The sequence below is a fragment of the Nicotiana tomentosiformis genome, chromosome 5, assembly GCF_000390325.3.
Source record: "Nicotiana tomentosiformis chromosome 5, ASM39032v3, whole genome shotgun sequence".
Lineage (NCBI taxonomy): Eukaryota > Viridiplantae > Streptophyta > Magnoliopsida > Solanales > Solanaceae > Nicotiana > Nicotiana tomentosiformis.
The window spans coordinates 2118447-2141694 of NC_090816.1; positions in this window are offsets into that span (position 1 = coordinate 2118447).

Genomic DNA, 23248 nt, shown 5'->3' on the forward strand with positions numbered 1-23248 from the left:
AAATTGATTACTATAATTTTTGTTGACTGTATCGAATTAATTATGACTAGATACGAGTCGATCGGAGTCGGAAAATCGAGGAAAAAGCATAATACTTGGTTAAATTGGAGCAAGTCGAGGTAAGTGACTTGTCTAACCTTGTGTGGGAGAAATTTCCTCTAGGATTAATAATTATAATGTGTGAAAAGTCGTGTACATGAAGTGACGAGTGTGTACACAGGCTAAATATGAAAGATTATGTTTTAAATTGTGTAGATCACTGTTGCGCATTAATTAAATTATTTTATTTTGTTATATTCTTCATTATTGATTTAATGTTTATATTTTAAATTTGCTTGACCTTTTTCCTGCTAATTGTTTTATCTGTTTAGTTGGAACTTGGTTTCTTTTATTTTGTGCATTATTTGAAGGTTGATTTTTTTTAAATTAAATATTATTAATATGAAGTATTTGACATTTTTAAACTTGATATTGAAGCAACGTATTAAAGATTTTAAAATATTATTTTCCTGAATTATTTACTCTTGAATATTTTTGTAAGATTTTCGTACTCATTGTGATGGAGCAGTGAGCTATTTACTGTAAAAAAATATTATTGTTGAATTATGTTGACATGAGCCGTGAGCTCTTTATTGTGGAAAAATATTATTGTTGAATTATTCTGACATGAGCCGTGAGCTCTTTATTGTGGAAAAATATTATTGTTGAATTATTTTGACATGAGCCGTGAGCTCTTTATTGTAAAAAAATATTGTTGTTGAATTATTTTGGCAAGTTAATATTTTGAGCACCTGAGGTGCAAATTGTGATATATTGTGATATTGATACGCATGCGGTGGTATAAGGTCTGGGTATTGAAACGCATGCGGTGAGATAAGGGTGGCTTGATACGCGTGGATAGTAGGGGGAACTACTAGAAGTCATGCGGTGTGATAATGATGACTAAAACACGGGATGCTATTTCGGGAAAAATATTTTCTTTAAAATAAATTGTGAAGGCTCCCGCGGTGAGATAAGGAAATGAGATATTGTGAATTTATTTATGATTTGGGACTACGAGGCGGTACCTCTGGAGTGCCCTTGTTGATATTGATTTATGGCCGCAGTTGCCTTTGATTATTGTTGTGATTTTCTTAAAGTTAAAAAGAATTCTGTTTTGTTTCCACGAGGTATTTATTTGCCATTATTTGATGTAATTAAATGTGACATACTACTTGATTCATTTTCATTGTCATTTTATCTTATAATATTATTTAAACATTTTACCATGCCATTATTTATTCTCCAGTAGGGCCTGACCTGACATCGTCACTACTCTACCAAGGTTAGGCTTGGCACTTACTGGTACAGCTATGGTGTGCTCATACTACTCTTCTGCACATCTTTTTGTGAAAACAAAACAGAATAACAAAAGGGTTACCCCAAAGAAGAATCGAAGAGTATGTTAAGAAATGGGTTTAGCTCAACAGTGTTGAGTCAGCATAACAAAAGAAGAAATTGGCTTTGGGAGAGATAATTCTCCATCGGTGTTTGTGGCAAGCCTATTAAGAGGGAAGACCAGCCAATGCAACACCGCCCACTTGGCTGAGTTCTTAGAAACCCTTTTGAAAGAGTTTGTTTCCCGGACTCTCCATAATGCGTGGCGCATAGGGTGTGAACGGTTCGTCAGGTCACCATGACTGTGTCATAATATGCCATCAGGTTCAATAAGTTAGTCCGTCATGTTCCTCCTTTGCTTCCTACGACCAGAGAGCGAGTCCACAGACTCATTAAAGGACCCAATTATAATCGTAAAAGTTTATACGACTTGGGAGCTATAGGCTAATACTTCATTTCTGCTAGTAGTAGAAATTGCCAAGATATTAGAATGTGTTCGGGGTGAGGAAAAAGAAAACTAAGGAGACTAAGACGTCTCGAGATTCTGGGGGATTCAATGGATTCTAATCTGCAAGTATAAATCATTATGGCGGGGACTCGGGCAGTCGGCTAGCCCAGTCGGCACACCGAATTATTTGATGTGCTCCAGTAAGTTCGTTTAATGCACCACCGACATGAGTTTCCTACAATGGTTATTCTAGTTATCTGGCACAAAATCAATATGACCAGCCAAACCCGCAAAGGGGTTGTTATGAATACGGTGATACTAGGCACATTATGAGAAAATTGTCCCAAACTTGGGAGAGAATTATTTCATCAAAGAACTCAGGCTACGTGCCCCATTGCAGTTGCTATACCACCCACACGACCAATTAGGGGTGGAGGACATACGGGTAGAAGGCATCCTAGAGGTGGAGACCCAACCGTTGATATATTTGTTTTATGGTATGGCGAAGGTCGCTACATCAGTTGGTGTCGTTACAGGTATGACCTTGATATAATATAAAGTAATAATTTCCTTAACTTGATTCGGTTTTGAGTATCGAGACGAGTCCTCCTATTGTGCTCCACTTATGAGTGAGTTTCATAATTCTATAATCTACTTATGTGTTTACTCCTGTTGGGAGATTCCATGGAGATAACTACGCCTATCATTCCATGTTGGTCACTAATAAGATCTGTGAGGCTAAATGTGGCTTTCTGTTACTCATTTCGGTAAGTTTTGATGTAAATTCCGAATAATTAATTGCAAATTGTGAATTATATGCCTTACCGATGTGGGGTTCATTATGTGTTGTGATTTGGTGTAACCGAAATTGTTTAAAAGGAGAAAATGGAAATTTTCAATTGGCACGACGTGCATATTACTTGTGATTCAGAACTGAGGACGAGATCCTCACATTTTTATATAAATTGATATGTTTAAACCGGGCTACGAGCTGCGGTAAAAGTTATATAAGGACGAGATCCTTGTGAGGAAAAATTCTTGTGTTTAAGTTCTCCCTTATGAAATTAAATTTGTACTATAGTACTAATAGGGAGTCATGCCTGTTAGGCTTATTTGAAAATTCTTATATGAAATTCTCTGTGCATAGTTGTCAAATTCGTGTTGTAATTATTAATTTTTAACCTACGAGGTAGGTGCCCGCCCAGGTGGCGTTAAATGTGACTCGTTAATTCAGGTAAATAATTATGAGGTCTTCATGCCTTGCATCTAGTTATCAGTATTGTGAAGGTTTGCAACGATATTTTTGTTAACATGAGGTTAAATGACGATTCTGTAATTGATTATGAACAACTATTAAGACCAAATTGACCCAAGAGGGTGCCCCATTTACAGGGTCAGACGAGTGTGAGTTGAGCTTTCAGAAGCTCAAGATCACTTTAACTCCGACACAAGCGTTGGTATTACTTACATGTTCAAGGTCTTATACTGTGTATTGTGACACGTCGCATATTGGTCTCAGCGTGGTGTTGATGCAAGACGGTAGGGTGATTGCCTACGCGTACAGATAGTTAAAGGTACATGAGAAGAATTTTTCGGTCCACGTCCTTGAGTTAGCAGCTATTGTTCGTGCCTTGAAGATTTTGGCAGCATTATTTTTACGGTTTCCATTGTGAGGCCTACACCGATCACCGGAGTCTATAACATCTGTTTAAACAGAAGGATCTTAATTGCGGCAACGAAGATGGTTGGAGTTGCTTAAAGATTATGATATCACCATTCTCTATCATCCTGGAAAGGCCAATGTAGTGGTCGATGCCTTGAGTCGTAAGGCGGAGAGTTTGGGCAGCTTAGCATATTTACCGGTAGCAGAGAGGCCTTTGGCCTTGGATGTTCAGGCCTTGGCCAACCAGTTTGTCAGATTGGATATTTTCGAGCTGAGTTGAGTTTTGGCTTGTGTGGTTTCTCAGTTTTCTCTTTATGATCGTATCAGGGAGCGTCAGTATGATGACCCCCATTTGCTTATCCTTAAGGATAAAGTTCAACACGGTGATGCCAAGGAAGTCGCAATTGGAGATGACGGCGTTTTATGGATGCAGGGCAGGCTATGTGTGCCTAATGTAGATGGTTTGCTCGAATTAATTCTCCAGGAGGCTCACAGTTCGCGGTACTCCATACATCCGGGTGCTACGAAGATGTAGCAGGACTTGAGGCAACATTACTGGTGGAGGACGATGAAGAAAGACATAGTGGAGTATGTAGCTCGGTGTCTAAATTGTCAACAGGTTAAATATGAGCATCAGCGACCGAGTGGATTGCTTCAGAAGTTAGAGATTCCAGAATGGAAATGGGAGAGGATCACTATGGATTTCGTTATTAGCCTCCCACAGACTCAGAGGAAGTTCAATGCAACTTGGGTGATTGTGGATAGATTGACCAAGTCAGCTCATTGCAATCCTGTGATGACTACCTACTCTTCCGAGCAGTTGGCTCGAATCTATATTCGCGAGATTGTTAGATTTCACGGCGTACCGGTATCTATCATCTCTGATCGGGGTACGCAGTTTACATCACGGTTCCGGAGGGCAGTACAACGTGAGTTGGGTACTTGGGTAGAGTTTAGTACAACATTTCACCCTTAGACAGACGGGCAGTCCGAACGCACTATTCAGATACTAGAGGATATGCTTCGTGCGTGTGTGATAGATTTTGGTGGTGCTTGGGATCAGTTCTTACCACTTGCGAAGTTTGCTTACAACAAAAGTTACCAGTCAAACATTCAGATGGCTCCGTATGAGGCCTTGTATTGTAGGCGGTGCTGGTCCCCAATGGGTTGGTTCGAACCGGGCGAGGCTAGACTATTGGGTACAGACTTGGTTCAGGATGCCTTGAAAAAGGTTAAGTTGATTCAGGATCGACTTTGTACAGCCCAATCTAGATAGAAGAGTTATGCGGATCGAAAGGTTCATGATGTTGCATTCATGGTTGGTGAGCGAGTATTGCTCCAGGTTTCGCCTATGAAGGGTGTGATGAGGTTCGGGAAGAAGGGCAAGTTGAGCCCTAGGTATATTGGGCCTTTTGAGATTCTTGAGAGAGTTGGATGGGTGGCTTACAGACTTGCATTAACACCTAGTCTCTCTGCAGTTCATCCGGTATTCCATGTTTCTATGCTATGGGAATATCACGGCGATCCATCTCATATGTTAGACTTCAGTTCAGTTGGACAAGAATCTATCTTATGTTGAGGAACCAGTGGCTATTTTGGATAGGCATGTTCGAAAGCTGAGGCCAAAGAACATTGCTTCCGTGAAGGTTCAGTAGAGGGGTTATCCGGTCGAAGAGGCGACTTGGGAGATCGAGCATGATATGCGCAACTGTTATCCACACTTATTCACCAGCTCAAGTACTTTTTCGAACTCCGTCCGAGGACGAACGTTTGTTTTAGAGATGGAGAATGTGATGACCCAAAATGTCATCTTTAAATTTAATAATTAATTTTTTATTCTAAGACCTCAAAAGGCACTATTTATCATTTCTCGACTTGCGTGCGCAGTCTGTAAAATTTTCCGTAAAGTTTTCATGTGAAAATGGGTTAAAATGTGAATTAGAGCTTTAAAACCCAACTAAGTTGACTTTGGTCAATATTTTGAGTAAACGAATTTGGATCAGTGTTTTGATAGTTCCGATAGGTCCGTATCGTGATTTGGGACTTAGGCGTATGCTCGGAATCAAATTCCGAGGTCCCTAGCCCGTGATATGGAATTTTGATGAAAAATTAAAAGTTTAAGTTCAAATAGTGACCGGATGTCAAATTACATACAAACGACCCCGGAATAGAATTTTGATGATTCCAATAGTTTCGTATGGTGATTTTGGACTTATGAGCGTGATCGAAATTTTATTTGGAAGTCCGTAGTGGAATTAGGCTTGAAATGCCAAAAGTTGAATTTTTGGGAAGTTTGACCGGGGGTTGACTTTTTGATATCGAGGTCGGAATCCGATTTTGGAAATTAAAATAGGTCTGTTATGTCATTTATGACTTGGGTGCAAAATTTGAAGTCATTCCGAATTGATTTGATGTGTTTCGGCACAAGATATAAAATTTGAAAGTTCAAAGTTCATAGATTTTGATTTGAGGTGTGATTCGTCGTTTAGATGTTGTTTGATGTGGTTTGAAGTCTCGACTAAGTTTGTATTGTATTTTGGGACATGTTGGAATAATTGGTTAAGGTCCCGAGGGTCTCGGGTGGATTTCGGAAGGTAAACAGAATGGATTTCGGACAAAGAGGATTGTTGGAAATTTCTGTTGCAGAAATTTCGCGTGGAGCCGACTTTGGAAACTTATATCTCGCGATTCATAAGGAATCAAAAAACTTTCAAAACATGAAAGTTGTAGTCGTTTGATTCTAGTTTCTATAAAGTTAAGCCATTCATTATTTGGACATTTGTATATAAAGTTATGCTAGATTGAATGAAAGCTGGTAGAGTAGTTTTGCCAGACATTTCTGATGCGTGGAGCCGATTTTGGAAGCTTATATCTCGCAATTCATAAGGAATCGAAAAAGTTTCAAAATATGAAAGTTGTAGTAGTTTGATTCTAATTTCGAGAAAGTTAAACCATTCATCATTTGGACATTTATACATAAAGTTATGATTGATTGAAGGAAGGCTGGTATAAGCAAGTTCCGGTGGACTTTTAGTGACGGAAAATGAACTTTTAGTGACGGATGGGTAGAAAGTTAAGGACCAAAAATGGTCATTTTCTTCATTTCGTTTTGGATTTTTGGAGCACGGTTCTTGTGCGATTTATTGACGATTTTCACGGGAAAACATTGGGGTAAGTGTTCCTTATCCTATATTGATTATATTTCATGATTCCATACTCATTTACATCATGAATCCGTGAATTTATGGAAGAAAAATCAAGATTTTTGCAATATCTTCCAAAAATAAAAATTTAAGATTTGGAGACCGAGTTGTTATCGGAATTTGGTAAAATTGGTATGGGTGGACTCGTAATTGAATGGGTTGTCAGATTTTGTAAGTTTCGCCGGATTCCGAGATGTGGTCCCCACGGGTAAATTTTGAGATAATTTCGAATTTTATTGAAAAATATAATATTTTCTTATGAAATTGATTACTATAATTTTTGTTGACTGTATCGAATTAATTATGACTAGATACGAGTCGATCGGAGTCGGAAAATCGAGGAAAAAGCATAATACTTGGTTAAATTGGAGCAAGTCGAGGTAAGTGACTTGTCTAACCTTGTGTGGGGAAAATTTCCCCTAGGATTGATAATTGTAATGTGTGAAAAGTTGTGTACACGAGGTGACGAGTGTGTACACGGGCTAAATGTGAAAGATTATGTTTTAAATTGTATAGATCACTGTTGCACATTAATTAAATTATTTCATTTTGTTATATTCTTCATTATTGATTTAATATTTATATTTTAAATTTGCTTGACCTTTTTCCTGCTAATTGTTTTATCTGTTTAGTTGGAACTTGGTTTCTTTTATTCTGTGCATTATTTGAAGGTTGATTTTCTTTAAATTAAATATTATTAATATGAAGTATTTGACATTTTTAAACTTGATATTGAAGCAACGTATTAAAGATTTTGAAATATTATTTTCCTGAATTATTTACTCTTGAATATTTTTGTAAGATTTTCGTACTCATTGTGATAGAGCAGTGAGCTATTTACTGTGAAAAAATATTATTGTTGAATTATGTTGACATAAGCCGTGAGCTCTTTATTGTAAAAAAATATTATTGTTGAATTATTCTGACATGAGCCGTGAGCTCTTTATTGTGGAAAAATATTATTATTGAATTATTTTTTACATGAGCCGTAAGCTCTTTATTGTAAAAAAATATTGTTGTTGAATTATTTTGGCAAGTTAATATTTTGAGCACCTGAGGTGCAAATTGTGATAAATTGTGATATTGATACGCATGCGGTGGTATAAGGTTTGGGTATTGAAACGCATGCGGTGAGATAAGGGTGGCTTGATACACGTGGCTAGTAGGGGGAACTACTAGAAGTCATGCGGTGTGATAAGGATGACTAAAACGTGGGATGCTATTTTCGGAAAAATATTTTCTTTAAAATAAATTGTGAAGGCTCCCGCGGTGAGATAAGAAAATGAGATATTGTGAACTTATTTATGATTTGGGACTACGAGGTGGTACCTCGGGAGTTCCCTTGTTGATATTGATTTATGGCCGCAGTTGCCTTTGATTATTGTTGTGATTTTCTTAAAGTTGAAAAGAATTCTGTTTTGTTTCCACGAGGTATTTATTTGCCATTATTTGATGTAATTAAATGTGACATACTACTTGATTCATTTCCATTGTCATTTTATCTTATAATATTGTTTAAACATTTTACCATGCCATTATTTATTCTCCAGTAGGGCCTGACCTGACCTCGTCACTACTTTACCGAGGTTAGGCTTGGCACTTACTGAGTACCGCTGTAGTGTGCTCATACTACGCTTCTGCACATCCTTTTGTGCAGATCCAGGTACATTTTATCAAACCACGCATTAGTAAACTAGTTGTACGAGGAGACTTCGAGGTATATCTGCAGCGTCCGCAGACTCAGGAGTCCCCTTCTATCTTACTATGTTATCTTCCTTATTTGCTTTAGACTCGGATGTATAGAGACATAGAGAATAAATTCTTAGAAGCTTGTGACTTATTTCTACCGGATTTTGGGAGTTGAAATTGTTTGAATTGTAGTTTATTTATTTCAGATATTTATTATTATTCTGCATTGATAGGCTTACCTAGTCTTAGAGACTAGGTGCCATCACGACATCCTACGGAGGGAATTTGGGGTCGTGACACTCATATCATTATTGACCTTCCTTATTTCGCATGTTTTAGCAACTCGATGGGTACAACCTAGGGTTAAAGTCTTGGACCAGTGGGTCAGGAAAATCTTGGACGTCACTACGCCTGAAACCCGCACGTGGAAAGAACTGGCCCTTAAATACGGGTGGAAGGCCAAAAATCATGGTTACTTAGACTCGTCTCATCTCTGCATTTTGTGTGAGGAAATTAATTAATCCTTTCTCTCTTTGCTGAATTCAAGTCTACCCCACGACTCGATTGTCGTCCCTGAGGAGAACGTTTTGGTCAATCTTACTGATGCGGCGAGGCTGCTGCAGAAGGCTTTTTCACCGATAGGCGTCTCCGAGACTGCTTCTGGTGTGAGTGCTTCTTCTCGGATTCCCCGACCGGAGAACAAGCAACTAAAGATAAGGCGTTCCTCCGCGACCAGGGGAAAGAATACGAGGGCGAAAAATGCTACCCCCGAGTCATCTCCAAAAGTCGTGGTGATTAGCCCTCCGCCCGAGCCGGCCAATGATATCGTGATGATTGGCGATGATGGAAAAGCCAGCGAGGAAAGGGCTTTTCTACACAGAAGACGACGACCTTCCTCAACTCAACAGACTGCTCAATCTGTTGAGTTAGTTACACAAACCGAGTGAAAGTACGGGGGGGGGGGGGGGTGAATTGTAACTGATTTAAAAATCTTAATTGACTATGTAGGAATTTAGTCAACTAGACTTTACATAGTGATTGATCGCAGTAGAAATAAACTGATGAGATAGAAAGGTAAAGAAGACACAATAATTTTTATACTGGTTTAGTACCGGTGTGGTACCTACGTCCAGTTCCCTTGGGTCACAAGGTTTCTCTTAGATCTTTTAGTAAGTGTTTACAACAGTGACAATTTTAGTACGTTCACCACTAACGATATACAAAAACAATGATTCTTTTTAGTATTGACACAACTCTCATTTTTTTTTTCTAACTCATACTATCTTTTGTGACACTTGTAGACTTAAGAATACGGTGTTTGTACTAATAACTAGAAAGGCGTAGAAATATATGATGTAGTTGCGTGCGTTTGGATGTTCTTCTACTTCTTCCTTTATAGCTCGATGAGTCTTCTGTTTCCTTATCTTCTGGGATTATATGACAATAATTATTGTAGATCTTTCCTTCCGAGGCATAGACATCTAAGAGTGAGACCTAATGGTAGCCTCATGAATCTAGCTTGAAAGGGTATCTAGATTTATCCTTAATCATGATGAATTGCTTCCTCCATTTCTCCTTGATTTGAACTTCCGCAGATTGTTCTAGATTTGATCTATAGCCATGATTAGCTTTCTTCTCGTTCTTGCGCTCTTGAGGATCTTTGACAGGGCTGACTGGTTGACTTTCCTTCTTTGTTCTTTGATTGATTGATTCATTTTTCATGTAAAGCAAAGTTCAAAATATATAGCCGTTGAGAATGATCTTCTTTCCTTTCATCATTGTCGTTGCTTTCCAGATCTGCACACAATGAGATGCCATTAGTCAAGGATTCTTTAGATTATTGATCATTATTAAAATTCTAAACTTAACAATCTCCCCCTTTTTGATGATGACAATAATCTAAAAAGAGTTCGACTAATTTATGGGTACTTCCCTTTTACGAGTGTACTCCCCCTATCTTGGAGCTCTTCCTTGTTTGTTTCTCCCCTTGTCTTTGTACTCTTTTTCTTCTCCCCTTTGACATCAATCAAAAAAGAGCAAGAAGAACAATAGCTAATAATAGTACTAGTGAAGTAGGCAAAAATTATATACAGCTAGCAGTTATACTGAGCATAGTCGACTGACATGCTCATCCAGACACAACCAAAAGAAACAATTTTAACAATTACCACATAAAACAAAAAATAAAAAGACACCTAATTCCTTCCAAGGAAATACTTCAAGGTGTTGATCACTTTGGTATTGAAACTGTCATAGGAGGCATCAATATCTTTGGTGGCTTTGGTTAGCTTCTCAGTTACATCCTGCATAGCCCTGATTCCTTGCTTCCTTGTGGCTTGGAGAGTGATCCTTAGCCTAGCCACATCTGCTTCAGTTTCCTTGGTTACTGCTCTGATCTTGTCCACCTGTTCCTGCATAGAGGTTAGTAATTCCTTGATACCTGCAATGTTTTACTGCATTAGCAGCAGCTGATCTGAGGAAGAGGATTTGTTGGCTTCAGATTTAATCCCTCCAGTGCTCTGATGAGGGATGGACTCAAGTGCTTTGTCTTTCTTAAGCTATGTTCCCTCAATTAAGGTATATCCCATCATGGCAAAAGCAGTCTTGTCATATGTCCTTGAGATGGTTTTAAGAGCATATAGGGACATATCCACTTTCATAACTTTTAATATGTGAGAGATTAGTAAATCATAGGGCAAACTGTTCGCAGAAGATGAGACATCCCTGATGCTTTCAAGCATGTACTGATGTACCCAGGCAAACCAATTGATGGCCTTCCCATTTACCAAACAGTACAAAACAAACACATCTCTGAGATACAGAGTCATAAGAGAACCAGTACGGGGTAGCAAAGTGGTAGCGATAATGTGGGCTAGTACGCGGTGTTCAAATTTCAAACTTTTTGGACCAATATCAGGGGGGTTTTCTGACAACATACTTTTGGCTTCCTCAAACGACACTTCAAAATTATCTGGCTTGGAGTGTTGCACAAAAAAACTATACCCATCCAACTTTGTTGCAAAGATTTTCTCAAACTGATAAGAGTCAAGAATAATACGAATTCCTAAAATCATGGATTCTGGATCATCTTTATAATTCACAAATAGATTTACATAAAACATACGCACAGGTTCTTCATAGACAGTAATACCAACAGTAGCAAGTAGAGAGACAAGTTTCTAAGTTTTGAACACAGAGATAACATCAGAGTGAGAGTTTTGTATAGATTTTAAACTTACAGTGCGGCCAAAAGTAATCGACTTTACTTTGAAAGCAACAAACCTAGCCTTCTCTTTAGGGCCATAGAAGTTCATTTTGTCTTCAGGGCCAAACTCTACACTTTCAGTTTTCCCTCTTTTCTAAGAAGATTTTTTAGGGATGGGCTCCATTGGATGTTTTCCTGCCCTCTTTTCGGTCAATAGATGGTCTGTGCTTTCAGAGGATTCTACATCAACAAGATCATCTTTGGTTTTCTTGAAGCGATGGCTTCTTCTGGGTATAGAGGAGGAAGGAGGGGGTTTGGTTTTGGCCATGAGTAATGAACAGAGAGATAGAGATAGAGTTTCTTTGAGAGAATGGGAGATATGATAGAGGGGGAAGGGGTTAAGAAAGGGTTTGAGTGGAAGCCTCGATTCTTAGAGAGACGTGTGAAGGGCAACTAAAAGGTTTCCTTCTGCAAGCCCGCCGTCAGTTCACAATTAATACATGCACAGACTAATCAAGTACTAAAAAATATTTTGGCAAAAATTATGAAGAATATATATGGACATAAACTAAACTTAGACAATTATAGAAAACACTAAGTACAGTTATACGGCAATTGTACAAATACCAATTTTGTTACGATGGAAACATAATCTTTCTTCAAGCAGTAGTTTTGTAAAAATATTCGCTAACTGATTTTCAGTATTGACAAATTCTAACACAATATCACTTTTAGCAACGTGATCACGTATAAAATGATGCTTAATATCAATATGCTTAGCCCTAGAATGATGCACATAATTTTTTGATAGACAAATAGCACTAGTATTATAACACATAATAGGAAAGCAGTTAAGGTGTAAATCATAATCTAATAGTTGATGCATAATCCATAGGACTTGGGTGCAGCAGTTTCTTACTGCCAAATATTTCGGTTCAATAGTAGATAGGGCTACACAACTTTGTTTCTTGTTGTGCCAGGATATAAGAGGTTTTCTAAGTAATTGGCACATTCCACTTATACTTTTATGTCAATTTTATCTCCTGCAAAAGTTGCATTTGAAAAACCTTTGAGATCAAAGACATCTAAGCTTTCGTACCATAATCCATAGTCGACTGTCCCTATCATATATCTGATAATACGTTTAACAACAGTCAAGTAGGATTCTTTAGGAGCAGACTGATATCTTGTACATTTGCAAATGTTGAACATAATATCTGGTTGACTAGCTGTAAGATAGAGTAGAGAACCAATCATACCTCGATACATTATTTCATCGACACTCTTACCATTGTTATCTTCATCCAAGGTAGTTGACGAACTCATAGGCGTTCCTATGGACTTTGCATTGGACATGCCAAATTGTTTGATGAGCTCTTTTGTATATTTTGTTTGACTAATGAAAATCCCTTTATGTACTTGCTTGATTTGAATCCCAAGGAAGAAAGTTAATTCCCCCCCATCATACTCATTTCAAATTCTCCTTTCATGATGTTTGAAAAGTCCTTGCATAAAACAGGGTTAGTGCTGCCAAAAATAATATCATCTACGTAGATTTTTACAATTAAATTACCTTGAGATGATCGTTTGATAAAAAAAGTAGTATCAATATTACCTCTGTCAAACCCATGTTCGACTAAGAATGAGCTCAACCTTTCATACCAAGCTCTAGGAGCTGTCTTTAGACCGTACAATGCTTTGGACAATTTGTAGACATGATTTGGAAAGGATTCATTTATAAATCCTGGAGGTTGCTTAACAAATACTTCCTCAGAGATGAACCCATTTAAGAAAGCACTTTTCACATCCATCTGAAATAGTCTAAAATATTTGTGAGCAGCATAGGCTAATAGAATGCGATGTCACGCCCCGACCTGGGAGCGAGACTGGCACCCGGTGCCTTAACTAACCTGGTGTACCAAATTACGATTAAGGGACTCTGAACATATAATATCATAATTTGGCCATGGGGCCACCTTGCAAGACAATTTGCGAAGCAAAATATAAAACTGAATGAAAACTAGCGCTGACTAAACATCAATATAAAGTTGGGCCGACAAGGCCATCATAACTACTACAACTGAGTAACCACCAAAATATACATACCAGGCCTACAAGCCCAACATAGTGCACTAACTGACAGGATATGTCTAAAAGCCTCTATTGATGGATATATTGTGATCGGAACAGGGCCCCGACCTACCCATAACATATATACATACATACAAAAGATGTACACAAAAACCTAGACCCGATAACTCCGAAGGACGTGGAGCTTACCGATCAGGCTGAACTCTGAAAACACCTACTGAGGAGGTCTACCCGTCTGTCTATCTAAACCTGCACGCATGAAATGCAGCGTCCCCAAAAAAGGGACGTCAGTACGAAATAATGTACCGAGTATGTAAGGTAATAACATAACTGAAAACTGAAACTGAACTGATAATATAATAATTGGAAGTAACTGGGAGTCAAAGATGATCTGGAGATATACTTACATGCTGATACTAACTCAACTCCTTCAATATATTAAGTAAAATAAATGTCCGGCCCTATAAGGCTCGGTACGTGTAACTGCATGGCCGTAGTAGGCTCTCTCATAGGCGCTCGGCCATACTAGGCTCTGTATCTCGGTCATCCTAGGCTCGCTCATAGGCGCTCGGCCACAGTAGGCTCGGTATATATAACTTACCATCTGATCAGAGGTTGCCCAATAGGGGCCTGCCCACCGATTATAGCTCGATGGTAGTGAAAATACTGTAATACTGTATATGTATAGGCCCTCTGCTCTCTTGATTGGAAGAAGACAATACTAAATTGAATATAGAGTCTCGATAATGAATAATACTGTAACTTATGAGACTAGAATAATGTGAATAAATTCATGAATATGAACTTCTCTTTATGTCTCATTATTAACACACGTAGCTATGAGATCATGCCAAAATGAAGGAATGGCTTAGCCTTAACATACCTTATCACACTCTTTCCAATCACCAAGTTGAACTCGCCTATTCTCACCTTAATCTACAACAACGATAATAATATTATCATTAAGTTATGAAACGTATAACTATCGCACAACGAACGACATGCTTATTTTGTATTAAAACGGACAACCTCTCCTCTATAATCCTTACTTCCTCCAAATTCAAGATAACACCAACAACACCAAAAATAACAATAACAACATATATACATTATTTTCCAAACTTATGTACGCCACACAATACTACAAAACAGCCCAACACACCCCAATCTCTTCATACACAAAACAACCACCGTAGTAGTGTCAACAACCCCGAAAATATTATGATGAACGACCAGCCCAACATCTTGTATTTATGTGGTGTTTATCCACACACTTCCTCCTCCAAAACTCCACAAAATAGTAGTAAATCACGTAGCCCAACAGCAACACCAAACAGTCTACAAAACAATCCATAAAATAGTCCGCTACAAGTGAATAACTCGAACTCACGGCTTCCGATCACCGTCCCGTGAGTTCTTACAAATATAGAACAACTTACCATGCATCTAAAACTATAAAGAATTGATGAAAGAGAGCAGTAAACTTACCTTATTTGTGGGATAACTCAGCTCCTATCTTGGTTCTTCAAACTCTGGGCTTTACCTCCAATTAGAACTTGAAAGGGAGAGAAAATCAATTGGGGTTTGTGGGAAATTTTTGGGAGGCTTTTTGCAGAGATTAAGTCTGGTTATTTTGCCCTATTATCATCCTAATATATGAAGGGGATAGGCCTTTCAAAAGGCCTCTATGAACGACCCGAAATGGCCCAATTTTGGACGACCTGAATTAGCCCAGTTTTGGATTCTCGTTTAAGCAAGTAGGTGACAGTCTGCGCAGTCTCGCAAAAATGCCCATATCTCTCTACTCTGATATCGTATTGACAAACAGTTTAATGCGTTGTAAAATAGACTCATAGATATTTAAATTTATGGGTGGAACACCCCATAACGCTAAGATATTGGGAGAAAATCACAGTTACATTTGACCCAAAGTTTCAGTAAAACGTATGAACGTAACTTGTGATGACTTTCATCGACTTTTGTTCCACCACTCGCTTGACTTCAAAATATAATACACGACTATCATACGAATAACATAACCTCATTATTATGTTAAACACCCTGGTCTCACCCCAAAAGTACATGCTATAACATTCCCAACTTGTCGGCTTTCGACGAAACATTATTTACTTCAATTCCTTTAGCTTTTGAACCTTCCAACCCTATTTTTACTTGTTGTTCATGATCTTCAATATTTATAACTTCCAAGGTAACATGATTAACTTGCTTTATATATTTTCAAAGATGATCTCATTTTTTATTTTTTGGGTCCTACATTAGTTTGCTCACGACGCAGTTTTATGTACGAAAATATAGGGTGTAACATGCGAATAGATTCTAACCTTGAGACAATGATGAAGGTCTCCTCGTAAGCAATTCCTTCTTGTTATGAATAGCCTTGTGCGACCAGTCTAGCTTTATTTCGTACGACTTGTCCAGATTCATTCAACTTATTGTTGTACACCCATTTTATTCCAACAATGGTTGTATTTGGTGGTTTAGGAATGAGTTCCCATACATTATTTTTCTCAAATTGATCAAGCTCTTCCTTCATTGCAGTTATCCATCTTTTGTCCCCAAGTGCCTCATCCACTTTTTTTTGGTTCAAACTGGATATGAGAGAAATATTTGATGTCTGCTTTAGTGATCTTCTGTAACGACCCGTCCGGTCGTTTCGAGTATTACAACCCGGTCTCCCTAATTACTGCTCAAATTTTGATTTACGATTGTTATTTGACTTGTCGGGGTAATTTGTTTGGGCCCGGTGAGGTTTTGGAATGATTTGAAACACTTAATTTCAAGGTTTAGAACTTAAGTTGAAAAGGTTGATCGGATGTTGACTTATGTGTAACGACCCCGAAAATTTTTTGCTAAGGAAATTAAGGTTTCGTGGGTTGAACAATGCGCTAAAGGAAAATTTTGAAAATAAATAAATAAATACATTTCTGCGGACCGCATAATGGCCGCAGAGTAAAGCAGGTTAGGCCAAGTTTGCAGAGTCTGGTTTGCGGCGCATTATGCGATCGCAGAACATGTATGTAGGACGCATAATGATCGCAGACTGAAGCAGTATTGCCCAGTTCCGAAGGGCCTTTTTGCGACCCATTATGTGGGACGTAGAAGAATTATACGGTCGCATATGCGACCGTAGAGTGTGTTTCGGAGCTTCATTTTTTTGGTTTTAAAAACCCGACCCCATTCTTATAAAACACTATTAGGGGTCATTTTGAAGGGTTTCATCTGATAGTTTAGAGAGAGGTGAGAGCATCTTAAAGCAAAAGTGAAGACCTAGTCATTTGTCCATCAATTCTAGTTCAAGGTTTGAAGATTTCACAAGGATCTTGGTAGGGCTTCAAAGAGGTAGGAATTTCTAACCCTAGTCTTCAATTTCGAGTTTGGGTAAAGATGGATGATTGGGAGTATGATTATTGGATGTAAGAGTATTATTTAAACTTACACGTACCAATAAAGTTTGTGGAAAGATTATTGAGTTCAAATGGGTAAAGATTGGGTTGAAAATGGTAGAAATCTTCAAAGACATTAATTGAAGATTTGAGGGTTGAGTTGATATCGGAATTTAGTTAAATTTGTATGGTTGGACTCGTGGTTGGATGGGCGTTCATAGTTTGTAATTTTTGTCTGGTTCCGAGATGTGGATCTCACGGGCGATTTTTGAGTGCAAATTTTGAATTTTGTTGAAAAATTAGTATTTTCATATGGAATTAATTCCTATAATTTGAATTAATTGAATCGAATTAATTGTGACTAGATTCGACGCGTTCGGAGGCCGATTTGCAAGGCAAAGGCTTATTGGAATAAAGAATTGATCGGCTTGAGGTAAGTAACAGTTCTAAATTTGGCCTGAGGGTATGAAACCTCGGATTATGTGTTATGTGATCAGTTTCGAGGTAACGCATATGCTAGGTCACCGGCGTGTGGGCGTGCACCATAGGGATTGTGACTTGATCAAATTCCATGGAACTGTGTAGTTGAATAATCTGTTGTTATCTGTACATTCTCCATGTAGTAGAGAAATTGAACCACAAATCATGTTTAGATTATGTGTTGGCACTGTAGGGACCCATAGAGGTCGTGTACATGTTGAACTATCTTCTTAATTGTTGTTTTGTACTCAGCCACAGTTTACTTGTTTATTTTATCTCAGTCTTTATTGTTCATTATTGATGCATCATATCATTGTTGTTTGGGCTGATTTCATGATTATTGAGAGTCTGAGAGACTGGAGAGATTTATGACTGAGTGAGGCTGAGGGCCTGATTGTGAGATATTATACTATAGCACGTGAGTTGTCCATGCAGCACGTGAGTTGTCCGTGTTGATCCATATATTATACTATAGCACGTGAGTTGTCCGTGCAGCACGTGAGTTGTCCGTGCGAATCCAGATATTATACTATAGCACGTGAGTTGTTCGTGCAACACGTGAGTTGTTCGTGCAGCATGTGAGTTGTCCGTGCGGATCCAGATATTGATACTATAGCATGTGAGTTGTTCGTGCGGATTATAGCGCGTGGGCTGAAGGAGCCCCTTCGAAGTTTGTAATATCCCTAGTGAACGTAGGTACCTACTGAGTGCGAGTGCTGAGTGCTGAGTGAATGGAATGCCTAAGTGACTATGGTCCTGAGAGTATGCATTTGATTTCATTCTTATTGTACTACAATTGTCATATATCATTGTGTTGGAAATTTTGAAAGATATTATCTCTTGTTTCAGTTGAACTTGATATGAAATTACCGTTTGGGCCTTAATTGTTAAACTTACAAGCATGCCTACTTTCTTATGGTGTAAATTACTGTAATTAGGCTTAGTTGTGAAGCTCGTCACTACTTTTAGTTCTTTATTTAGTATTGTTACTTGCTGAGTTGGTTGTACTCATACTACACCCTGCACCTCGTGTGCAGATCCAGGTACTTCTGGACATGGCGGTTGCTAGTTCTCGGAGTTTTATCTATTGGAGATTATCGAGGTAGCTGCTTGGCTGTCACGACCCAAAATCCAACTAGTCGTGATGGCACCTAACCCAACCCGCTAGGTAAGCCAACTTTCAACTATCCAATTCCGATAACAATTATTAAAGAAATTTAAGTGAATAATTATCTTAACCTTATACATTCCCCAAGAATTGGTAGTATAAATCACGAGCTTCTAAGAATAGAGTATACAAAGCAGAAACAAAATAAATACATAGTCTGTTTGAATAATACATAAACAGAGCTTTTATAAATCTAAGGCTACCCTGAACAAAAGGCAGCTATACAATAAGAACGCATGTACATCTTCAAGTCCCGCAACCATCGAGCACAGCAACAACAGCCAACATCTGCACGCAATGTGCAGAAGTGTAGTATCAGTACAACCGACCCCATGTACTGAGTAAGTAACAAACCTAGCCGTGGGTTAAAAGTAGTGACGAGCTTCCACCAAGTCGGGTCCAAAACCAATAGTCCACAACAATCCATAATAACATAAGGCAAATAATACCAGAAGTAACTCAGGGATAAAATACTCAGCCAAATAATGGTTTCAAAAATTATAGTTCTTCCTTTCAAATACCTCAGTGAACACCCAAATCGCTTGCTGGAGTTGCCAAAAATATGAATAGTTTGAAAACAATAAATTTCTCCCAAAATCTTGTCAATAATAAAGAAGATGTTTCATTTTCCTTCCGAATAACCCGTGTAAAAACAAATGCATCACTATGCCCATCTGTCAATAATGTGTGAAAAATCATGAATGTTGTGATGCAGTACAATACGAGGAAATACATTTTTATGCATGTATGTCATGTGTGCATGCCAATGCAATGCAACTCATTGATAAAATCATAAACAGCCCCTCGGGCAGAACATCACTCATATACAGCCCCTCGGGCAAACCTCACAGTCACTCGTGCCACTCGGGCATACCTCATAATCACTCTTGCCACTCGGCATACCTCACAATCACTCATGCCTCCCAGTCACTCATCACTCGGCACTCGGCACTCGCATTCAGTAGGTACCTGCGCTCACTGGGGGTGTGTACAGACTCCGGAGGGGCTCCTTCCGCCCAAGCGCTATAATCTGCACGGACAACTCACGTGCCATAATAATAAAGTATGCTGTAGCAACACACGTGATATTCTTCAGCAATAGTATCTCTTTAGGTGTGCCACGTTTCGGTTGCTTGGTAACTTCTCTCCATCTTGGTTCTCCAATTCGTATGATCCTTTTCCCGGTGACAGCTGAAACCCGGTAAGGGCCTTCCCATGTAGGACCTAACTTCCCAGCGTTAAATTCCCTGTTATTTTGAGTTACTTTCCTTAGAACCAAGTCTCCCACTTTGAAATAATGGAGGTTGGCTCTTCGATTATAATATTTTTTATTCTTTGTTTTCGAGCTTCCATCCTTATATGCGCCAAGTCCCTATGCTCATCAAGTAGCTCTAAATTGACTAGCATTGATTCGTTGTTTGCCTCTTCATTTGCCTAGAAATATCTCAAGGTAGGTTCCCCTACTTCCACCGGGATCAAGTCTTCTGCTGCGTACACAAGGGAGAAATGAGTCTCTCTTGTGCTCGATTTGGCCGTTGTTCGGTATGCCCACAGTACTCCAGGCAGTTCATCGTGCCATTTACCTTTAGTTGCTTCCAATCTCTTTTTGAGATTTTATATGATCACTTTGTTCGTTGATTCCGCTTGACCATTTGCGCTTGGATGATAGGGCGAAGAGGTGATTCGTTTGATTTTCAAGTCTTCAAGAAACTTTGTGACCTTTGTGCCTATAAATTGTGGCCCGTTATCACAGACTATCTCTTTTGGTATTCCAAATTTGCAAATTATGTTCTCCCATAAGAAATCCACCACCTCACATTCGTCGATCTTCTGATAAGGACCTGCTTCAACCCACTTAGAAAAATAGCCAGTATCAATCAAAAGAAATCTTACCATACCAGGGGTCGGCGGCAGTGGTCCGACGATATCCATTCCCTATTTTATGAATGGTCATGTAGACAAAACTGAGTGCAATGGTTCTGCTGGTTGATGTACCAGCGGTGCATAGCATTGACACTTATCGCATTTTTTTACGAAAGATTTGGCGTCTTGTTACATTCGGGGCCAATAGTATCTCGCCCTTACATTTTAGTACTAAGGAGTTTGCGCCCGAATGATTTCCACATATCCCTTCGTGGACTTCTCGCATAATATAATTAGCATCGGAGGCTCCCAAGCATTGGGCCAGCGGGCCTTGGAAAGATTTTTTGTACAATTGGCCTCCTTTGAAGCTATATCGTGTTGCTTTGGCGCGCAGAGCCCGGGATGCTTTAGGGTCTTCGGGAAACTTCCCGTGTTCGATATAATCAATGATCTCATTCCTCCAGTCCCAGACCAAATTAGTCGTATTTATCTCATAGTAGCTATCTGCGTCCAGAACCGATTGCATGAGTTGTACTACCGTACCAAAATCTAATCCCTTCATTTCCGTTGATGAGTCGAGGTTAGCTAATGCGCCCGCTTCTGAGTTTTTTTCCCTCGGGGTATGCGTAATTGACCACTCCCAAAATCAAGCAAGCAGATCCTGAACCTTCACTACGTATTGTTGCATGCGATCCTCTTTGTCTTCGAAGATCCCGTAGAACCGATTTACCACCAGCTGGGAGTCGCATTTGATTTTTATGACCTCGGAATCTAGTCCCCGGGCTAATTCGAGTCCTACAATCAAATCTTCATGCTCTGCTTCCTTATTAATCAAAGGGACCATTTTTATGGCCCGCCTTAGGGTTTCTTCCAAAGGCGTGATTAATATTATGCCAAGCCCGGACCCTTTTAAGTTGGAAGCTCTGTCCGTAAATAGGTTCCGAACTACTGATGTCGATTCTGACACTATCACTGCTTCTTTGGTTGCTAGAGCCAGCAATCCCAAACTAAAATCGTCCACAAAGTCGGCCAAAACCTGTGACTTAATCGCAGTCCTAGGTTTATATTCTATGTCAAATTCACTCATTTCGACGACCCATTTGGCCAGCCTACCCAAAATTTCGAGCTTATGAAGAATATTCCGTAGGAGAAAGGTGGTTACCACAGCTATCAAGTGATATTGGAAGTAAGGCCTTAGCTTTCAAGCGGCGACTACGAGAGCTAAGGCCAGCTTCCCCAAATGCGGGTAGCGAATTTCTGCTCCCTTAAAATTCTACTAACGTAATAGATGGGAGATTGCGTACCTTCGTCCTCACAGACTAATATGGTGCTTACCTCTACTTCCGAGATTGCTAGGTAGATTAACAATTGTTCGCCTTCCTCCGGCTTCGATAGTAATGGAGGGCTTGACAAGTACCATTTCAAATCCCTCAAATCCTGCTGGCATTCCAGGGTCCATTTGAGGTCGTTCTTCTTTTTGAGTAGCACGAAGAAACGATGACACTTCTTCGATGACCGGGAAATGAACCTGCTCAAAGCGGCCAATCTCCATGTGAGCCTTTGAACTTCTTTTACGCTTGATAGCTGGTCCGGGATGTCTTGGAATAGCTTTGATTTTATTGGGGTTTATCTCAAACCCCCTTTTGTGACACCATAAATCCTAGGAACTTGCCGGAGCTGACCCCGAATGCACACTTCTCGGGGTTAAGATTCATGTTATGCTTCCTTAGGAAGTCAAAAGTATCTAGCAAGTGCTTAAGATGGTCACCTGCATTCAAAGACTTAACAAGCATATTGTCTATATAAACTTCCATGGTTTTCCCTATCTGTTTTTCAAACATCATGTCTACAAGCCGCTGATAAGTGGCTCCGGCGTTCTTTAGCCCGAAGGGCATCACATTATAGCAATATGTGCCAAAATTTATTATGAACGAAGTTTTTTCCTGATCCTTCGGGTTCATCTTAATTTGGCTGTACCAGAAATAAGCATCGAGGAAACTCATTAACTCTTGCTCGGCCGTTACATCAATCATTTGATCGATATTTGGCAGTGGGAATGAGTTTTATAGGCACGCCTTATTCAATTACTTATAGTCTATGCACATGCAAAATTTATTGTTCTTCTTAGGAACTACTACTACGTTAGCTAGCGAGTCCGAATACTTTACCTCTCGGATCGAACCGATTTCAAGTAGGTGAGTTACCTCTTCTTTGACGAATTTATTTTTGTCCTCGATAATAGGACATTTATTTTGTCTTGCCGGAGGGATGCTGAGATCCAAGCTTAGCATGTGTACGACTACTTCCATCGGGATACCTGCCATATCTACATGCGACCACGTAAAACAATCGATATTAAATTTAATAAATTCAATAAATCCAGACCTGAGCTAGGGGTGAAGACCTGTCCCTAAGTGGAATTTCCTCTCCAAGAACTTTTCAAACAATGCGACTTGCTCAAGCTCTTCCACCGTGGACTTCGTTATGCCCGTCTCTTCTGGGACCTGGAAATATCTTGGCACCTGATAAGACTCTGATGCCTCTTCCCCTGGTTTACTTTACTTTATTTGGGAGCGGGCGTCGGTTCCTATAATTGTTATGTCGCATACTCCTTCTCTTTGTTACTGGAGACCAAAATTGCATTCATCTCCCTTGCT